We start from the raw sequence: 9,036 nt of genomic DNA, 5'->3' as shown, positions 1-9,036 counted from the left end.
GGCCCACTGCCTGGTGCCTATACAGGAATAACAGAGGGAATGTGAGAACCCAGAAGCCTTTGGAATCATTGACCTAAGTGATCGCTTATCAGAATCTTAGACTTGGGACCATTATATCTCTAACTAGTACTGAAAAATCTTGTCAATTTGGCCTTATTCAAGACTCAGTCTTTTTTTCCTTCCTAAGGAATGAGGTCAACAATAATATAGATGAACAGAATGCCCCAAAATACATTTATTGTAAACTCTCATCCGGGATTTTATAAGACCTCTACTCAAGTTAACATGCTTGTTTGACAATTGTGGAGAAAGATTTGAATTATAGACATAACTGTTTTGCCATCTCTAGTGCCCCATTAAATTTTATAATATTATCATGGGCAAGGATTTTATGTGTGAAACATGTAGTGGTTATGTATAGAATTGTCATATTGTGGGTCTATATGGAGAAGCCTAGAGCCATGTCTTCTAATTCCTGGCATTTCATTGGGGAAGAAAGTGATGGTAGTCCTAAGATCATCAGGGTAGACACATCTCTGGAACTAAGGTTAGGAATTTGCAAGGCCTCTCTCTTCACACAGATAACAATTTTGTTTACATTGGGAGATATCCTTTCTATGTTTCTATTGTTTCTCTTGAATATATACTCACATCTGAAGATTTAAGCTAGGAACTTTAGGAGAGAAAAAATATGTGACAGCAGTCTGAGTTTGAATTAGCACACTCAATTGGATCTTTTCTAGTTATATCCATATACTACAAATTGCCTTATTTAATTTTTCTTTTTAGAGGAATAGTATTACATAATGTATATATACTATATTTTCATTTGCACTCATCAGTGGATGTCCATTTAGTTTGTTTCTATTCCCTACCTATTGTCCTAGAGCAGTAATGAACATGGCTGAGAAAGTACATGAGGAGTAGGAAGTGGAGTCCTTTTTTGGCTTATGTCAAGAAGTGGTACATCTGACTCATATGATAGATATATATTTCTGAAACTCTTCACACTTATTGAGGACCTGTTATTTGGGTGCGAGAACATCAAAGTCTAGCTTTGTAGGTTCACTTTCTTAACAAATATGTTTTATTATGAACTTATTAACTGTGAGTACTTCACTTATAACCTGACTAAGCTAAACAATAGGAAAGGAAGATTTAAAAAAACAATAATGGAACCGTAACAATATCAATTCCGAGGAACGATTCTTCTGGTGTAAGCAGCAGGATTTCTTCTGCTGGAACCTGGAGCAACCAGAACCCTGAACCTCATCCGGAGTCTGGGGCCACAAAGCCTTCCCTTTAGCAGTTCTCTCTAGGAGTGTTTCAAAGTGGAGTGATGAAAAGCCAAAACCTATCCCAAGCTCTCCTCTTGGTTTTGTCTCATTTTTATACCTCCTCTCAGAATTTGTTCAAGCGTGTTTTTGAGCTGGTTAGTAACCAATCTCTCCCACATGGTCATTTGACTTCTAAGGGATAAACATCAGCTGCTCTCTCAAAAGTCTTTTCTCATCCACCACTTGTGGTCTAAACAACAAAAATGTTTATCTTTCCTTCATCTCCCCATTTCTATTAAATAAAATAAGGTATACACAACAAAATAAGAATTATCAATTGAATCACATTTACAAAGACCGGTCATTCCATTTGTAGTTAACAATTTAAAAAAATATTCCACTATCTCTCCTATGCTACTGATTATCCTAATGTCTAAAGTGTTCTGTTTTTATTTTTAACTAAAATTATATTAATACTGTCACTATCTAGACCCCAGAAGGAAAAACTATCTAATACGAAATAAGTGCAGGCAATCAACTTCCAAATGTATTGACAGGACAGAGAGCTGACTGTCTGGACAGTCACAAGTTTCTCTCCATAGTCGGGGCATCCAGTCTTCAGCGAGCCAGACCAAAGCATCTGAGAGACTGCTTCTGGACTGTGACAAGTTTCTCTCCATCACAGGTGCATTCCACCTTCAGCCAGCCAGCCTAAAGCATCTCACAGACTGCTCTGAACTAGGAATCCTGAAAGACTGGGCCCACTTAATTTCTGCAAGGCTGAGCAGCCAATTTTTCAGTATCAGGCTTGATCATAGTGGATGGTCATTCTGTCATCAGCAGTAGAGATAAGCAAAGCTCCTCAGATCAGTATAACCCAACGTCTCTCAGCTGCTGTTGTCAATTCATCACCAACATTCAGAAAATTTAAAGTCAACAAAGTATTATTTAATCTGTCCCTAGGGTTCTTTACTTTTCCATTTTGTTTAATAAGCATCTCTTTTAAAGTATGATTTGCACTTTCAACAACTGCTTGCCCTATTGGATTCTGTAGTATACCAGTAATATGTTTAATATTATGACATATAAAGAATTTCTTCATCTTAAGGGACACATTTGTAGGAGCATTATCAGTTTTTATTTGTGCAGGTATTCCCATAATTGCCATTATTTCCAATAAATGAGTAATTACACAATCAGCCTTTTCAGAACATAGGGCAGTTGCCCATCTAAATCCCTAACAGGTATCAATAGTGTGAGGTACATATTTTAGTTTTCCAAATTCTGCAAAAGGAAACATCCATCTGCCAGATTTTATTCCTTTTTGTACCTCTAGGGTTAACTCCAGCAGGTAAAGGATTTTGATTATACAACAAACATGTAGGACACCTATTAATTATTTTTCTGGCTTGTTGACATGTGATAGGGAACATTTTCTTCAAATCCTTACCATTAACATGATGTTTCTCATGAAATTTTGAGGCTTTGAGTACATTCCCTGTTAATAACTGGTATATTTCCTCATTTCTTTGTGCCAATGGACCTGGTAAACCTCTATGAGATAGAATATGAGTAATATACAAGGGACAGTTTCTACTTCGTATGACCTGTTGCAGTTCTATAAATAGTGTATTCAATTCAGAATCATCAGGAGTAAATTCAGCAGTTTTTATATGCAGAATGACTCTTTCTGCATACTGAGAGTCAATGATTATATTAAGAGATTCAGGAAAATCTAACAGTACCATAAGGACTGTGTATAATTCTAATTTTTGGATGGAAGTAAATGAGCTTTTGATCACCTTAGTCATTTTATTAGACTTATAGCCAGCCATACCCATCTTATTTGTATCCATGTAGAAGGTGGGTGCCCCTGGTATTGGTGTCCTCTTTATAATAGCTGGAAGGATCCAATTAGTTTTCTTTATAAATTGCATGAGTTTGCATTTTGGGTATTTGTTATTAATTTCTCCCAGATAATTACTAAAAGCCCTTTGCCAATCTCCATTAATTATCCATATTGAATAAGTTTAGAACTAGTAAGAGACACCACAATTTCCACCGAGTCTGTCCATGATAGTTGACACAATCTTATTCTTTGCTTTGTAATCAACTCAGAAATTTTTCGATGTATGTCTTCAACTTCTTACTTTGTTTATTTGATAGAAAAACTCATTCCATAATTCTATCTTCCCTTTGGATAAGAAGCCCAGTAGGAGAATGTTTTGAAGGCAAAATAACCAGAATGCAACCACGTTTCGGATAAATTCTATCCACATAGGCCCTTTGCAGCTTTTGCTCTACCAAAATTAGCTCCTTTCCCATGTCAGCTGTTAGACACATTGCATTATTTAAATCTGACTCCCCTTGTAATTTTTCAAATAAGTTACTTGGCTCATAGGTAGCTAGTCCAATTGTAGGCCTTAACCAGTTGATGTCGCCCATTAATTTTTGAAAATAATTTAGTGTTTGTAACTGATTTCTACACATCTGTACCTTTTGGCATCTAATTTTTTGTTCATTTATCTTATAGCCTAAATAAGTAATTGAATCCCCCTCTTTCTTTTTTTTTTCTACAGAAATTGTAATCTCCAGCATGGCAGAATGCTTTGTACTTCTTTAAACCTTTTTTTTCTAAAGTCTCCAAATGAGAATCAACCAACAGAATATCATCCATGTAATGGTAAATGATAGATTGAGGAACTGCTTCTGAAGTATTTCCTTTTTTCCCTATTTACTTTTTATTCATAATCTCATAAACTTAACTCTGCAATCCAGCTAAAGTTGGAGGAGAATGAGGACAGAAGCGTGTGCCATTTCACCCCAAGCTTCATCACTGCTTATCTCTGTAATTGCAGGAATATTAATCTGAGTGCCCCATTGTTGTAAGAAATTCCCATCCCCATAGATTCATGGGTATATCAGCCACATAGCTTCCCTGTCTGCCCTTCTGGCCCCACCCACTCAAACCACTATATGCTTTGTTGTATTTGAGACAATTTACCAATCCCTATAATTTCTGTATAATCCTTCTGAAGTGGCTAACTTGGATTTCAATACTTGTTTGAAATAATCGTGATGTCCACATCGTTATCCACCAAACCTTGTAATTCAACACCATTCATTTGTGTTATTAATTTAGATCTCTGATCATTAGCCATCGTTTGCCAGAACACACATTTCCCTGTACTTCCGAATGCACCTGTTCATTCTACTGGAGCAACTTTACCCTTAATCTCGGGATACAGTAATAACTGAGCAATTCTATCCCCTGCATTAATTCATATCTCTTTCTTTACACATGCCACTTTTTCCCTCTTTCCAATACCCATCTATAAAGCCAGGATGCACAAAAGGACCTTGAGAAGTCATCCCATGTCTTCCCAGAATCATTGCTACTGTCCCTAAAGGCAAAGGGCCATAACTACCAGTACTCAGTTTGTAACAGTCAACCTGTGGAGATAATGTAATAGATATATCTGAGGCCAGATCCAAGGCCGTGCTGCCTTCAGTAGCATGTATTAGATCACTAACACATAATTTCTGTTTTCCTATGAGTCCATTACTTCTGTACTGGCCAGAGATATTTGGCTTGTATTGTTGGTCATGGGACCCCAAGCTGATGGGCACTTGCTGCTTTTTTCCAATGGTAAGATATTACCTTGCACATCTCTTTTGGATTGACAATCTGTGGTCCCATGTTTTCCTTTCTCACATCAGATACAATACACTGGAAGTCTCATAATCACTATGGCAAGATGCTCCTTGTTCTGCCCTAAGAGTATCATGTACTCCAGATTGAGTGTATCTGATTTTTTGAGGTCTGAAACTTTTATCCCTACAGTTTCTTTGTACATGACCAAGTCTGCCACACTTAAGGCACCAGATGCTATGGTATCTGGGACTTTTGGCCATAGCTTGACCTACTGTTTTGTTTTGATGTTCTGGAAAGCTAATACTGTTTCTCTTAGCCATTCATCTAATGGAGCTCCTCTTTCCTTTAAGGGTCTAATTGCCCTCTTACATTCTGTGTTAGCGTTCTCATGTGCCATAATGAGTTTCAATGCCTGTTTGGTGTCAGAATCCGTTGTTGCTCTATCTAGCACTGATCCCAATATCTACAAAAATTCTGTGAATGCTTCCTCAGGCTCTTGAAATATCTTAGAAAAGGGAATGATTATCTTACCAGATTCCTCCACCATGCCCCAACCTCTTCAGGCTGCAGCTCAACATTATTTGGTCATTGGATCATCATATTGGACTTGTTGTCTTAAGTCAGCATATGGCCATTCACCAAATAATTGCTATTTATTAACGTTTATCTCCCTTCTCCTATTTTCTTGTTCTATTCTCTCTGCCTCCCTTCACCACCATGATAACCATTGCAGTTGTTGTGCTGCTTCTAAGACCACTAAAAGCAAACTTTTCCAATCTTGGGGGACAGGTATATACTTCATGGCCCAGTTGTCCAACATTTCAATGATGAAAGCAGAATGTAGCCCATACCTGATGACAGACTCCTTAAAATGTTTTAAATCTAACATATCTATTGAACTCTATGCCATTTCATCATAACCCTCAGCACCATTCTGAGTAGGCACGTATCTTATAGTAATTGGAAAAGCTGATGGTGATGGTGGGATTCTGAGGAATTCCTCTACGAAAAAAATTTTAAAAGACCCTTTTGTTTTCCTGATCTCCTGTTCTTGTAGTTTTTTCAGTCGGTAGAGCATGAGACTCTTTTTTTTTTTTTTTACTGCCTCTCATGCTTACTGTTTCTCTCACTGCCTTCCATACACTGGTGATCTGACCACCTGGCCTGCAGAGAAGGGCAGGGCAACAATTGTGGGAAACACTTGCTCTCAGTTACCAGGTTTTTCTCCTTTATTAATGGGACAAGTTGTTTTCTATTTGCTTCAACCTCTACTTTCAAATTTTCTAGTTATACTGCCAACTCTGCCATCTTTTCCAGAAAGATAGAATTAACTGACCCTACTGGTTTTTGCATTTTATCAGTCTTTCTTCCAATCTTTTAAAATATGTTATACAGCAAAAAGAAAACAAGAAAAAACAAAAAAAATGAAAAAAAACCAAAAGACTATGTCTAGTATAAGGCAGGAAAGGACTTTGTAATAGCAGCTGCGATTTTGCCAACACCCTATAAGAGCATTACTATCTCCTGAAAACCAATATCTTCCTCCACAACAGTAGAAGTTAAGTTATCCATTATGTCCAGAGCATATTGGATGCCACTTGTAGGCTTATTTTTTAACAAATATATTTTATTACAAACTTATTAACCAAGAGTACCTCATTTATAACCCAACTAAGCTAAACAATAGAAAAAGAAGATTAAAGAATAAAATAATGAAACTGTATGGATATCAGTTCCGGTTCTGAGGAATGATTCTCCTTGCATAATCAGCAGGATTTCTTCTGCTGGAACCTGAAGCAACCAGAACCAGGAACCTCAGCCAGAGCCCAGAGCCTGGAAGACTTCTCTCGAGCAGTTCTCGTTAGGAGCATCTTAAAGTGGAGTGATGAACAGCCAAAACTATCCCAAGTCTCCAAAGGCCCTGCCTCTTGTTTTTGGTTCATTTTTATATCTCCTTGCAGAATTTGTTCAAGGATGTTTTTCAGCTGGTTAATAACCAATCTCCCACACATGGTAGTTTGACTTCTAAGGGGATAAACATCACCTGCTCTCTCACAAATCTTTTCTCATCCCCCACTTGTGATCTAAACAGAAAACATGTTTCTCTCTCCTTCACAGCTTTGATATAAACTGGGGAAAATTGAGACTGGGTCTTGGCTGCTGACTGGTAACTCTGCAGACTTTCTTTGATGGCAGTTTTCCAAGCCAGAATTGATGACTCAAGCCAGGGATAGGGCTGATGGCTCTTAATGGGGGCTTTCAGTGATGGTGGCAAGTAATTAGGTGGACCCTACCTATTTCTTTTATTCATCTGATTGCAAGATCTGTGAACTTGAGAGAATCCTAATACTGAATATACCATAAACTTCTGTTTTTATGCTATGGTTCCTGTGACTACTTAACCTTACTTACTCACATCTAAGATCCAGAGATAGCTGTAAAAAAGGACACCACATTGCATTTGTCCTCATGAGTGTACATTACTTCACAAGTAATCCAGATATAGGACATCATGATATTGAGTAAATTCAACACTTCAGTGCCTATTTTCAGCCAATATAAGCCAGCTCCATATTGTTTCAACTTAAAGGTAAATGATGGATAAATTCTTTCATTCTATATATGGTATATGGTGGGACCTCAAACTATGATTATTTCCACTGAAAAGATAAGAAAGAGCCTGAAAAGAAATCATGCATACTTTATTATCCAGAAAAAAAATATACTCAAATATTAAGGCCTGGGACATTGGATTAACAAACTGAAGGAAGGCACAAAATGAACATCTAAATAGAAAGAATGAGGTAAATGGGAAGACCCAAATGTCACTGTAAAATATGTAACCTAGAGTCCATTTAGAGGAGTCCAAGCATTTGCACTCCATCTAACACATAGTCTTATACTAACATCTAATATTGTCACTTTCTTCAAAATGTGATCTTCTATCTTCCACACATACTTAACTTCCATCTACTCAAGGAAATGAGCTAAGTGATCCACTCAATAGCTAAAACTGTTAAAAATCTTCTAAGAGTATATTGTTTCCTCTGTACATTGCAAATATAACTACATATTTAAGGAAATGGTTAGAGGATAGTTTGTGGGCTCAGTAGGGTTTACACACATACACACAATGTAAACACACACACAGGAACACAATTGTTTGGATATGATCACTTAGAACTATTTGGAAAAGAAATCCTTGTGATATTCTGTGAGGCTCATGGACCACGCCTCCAGGGTAATTAGCACAGACCTTCTGAGATGAAGTATGTTCAGACCCTGTAAATATCAAATTTGAGACTTAAAATCTTATCCTGAGAATGAGAAGTGTGGGACAAAGCCCTTGCTGATTTCTGTGCATTCTCTAAGGTTACAGGTGGTCATCCAAGCTTACAGGTAGTCAGTCATAGGGCCAGCATCTTAGCCCCAGCCAATGACACTCATTCATCCTCAACAAGCCCTCCCAATGTATATAAGTTCCTGTTTCATAATAACTATGTTGTTTGTAATCTACAGGTACAGTTTTTAGTACAGTGTCTATAATTTGTTTAAAATTCTGAAACTATATTCCCAAGGTCAAATCAAAAGCGAGAGAACATTATATTGATAGACCAGGTATATCACTTTTTGAATAGTGAAGAAAAATGAATCCTACTAGTTAATGGAATGTTAAAACAGGGGCTTGCACAAACATGCAAACCTTATACACTTCACCAATGACTGCCTTGAGACTTGCTGTTTATTTTGAGGAAATGATTCCACTCTTCCCCCTCCTCCCTGAAGAAGTCAACACTGGACCCCAGGGCTTGACTTCAGGTCAGGCAACCACAGTGGCCTAATCAAGCACAGGATTCACCCACATTGCCTGCCCCTAGTATAGCTTTACAAAAAAACAGCTGTAATCTGCTGCTGCTGCTGCTTCTGCTGCTGTTTTAAAAAAGTGGTAATAATTGTTATGGAGAAAATATTTTGTTCCTCACATCCAGCTATAGAGGGTATCCTGTGACATGTGGATTCAGTCCCTTAAGTTTCATCGTTCCCCTGTCTAGAGAGCTACATTCCTGTGAGAGGAGAAACCTTTGACTATGTTCTTTACCCTTT

Source organism: Acomys minous (genome assembly GCF_964271855.1).
Source record: "Acomys minous genome assembly, chromosome: 2".
NCBI classification, from domain to species: domain Eukaryota; kingdom Metazoa; phylum Chordata; class Mammalia; order Rodentia; family Muridae; genus Acomys; species Acomys minous.
The sequence above is the reverse complement of the archived record's forward strand: the minus strand, read 5'-3'. Positions refer to the sequence as shown.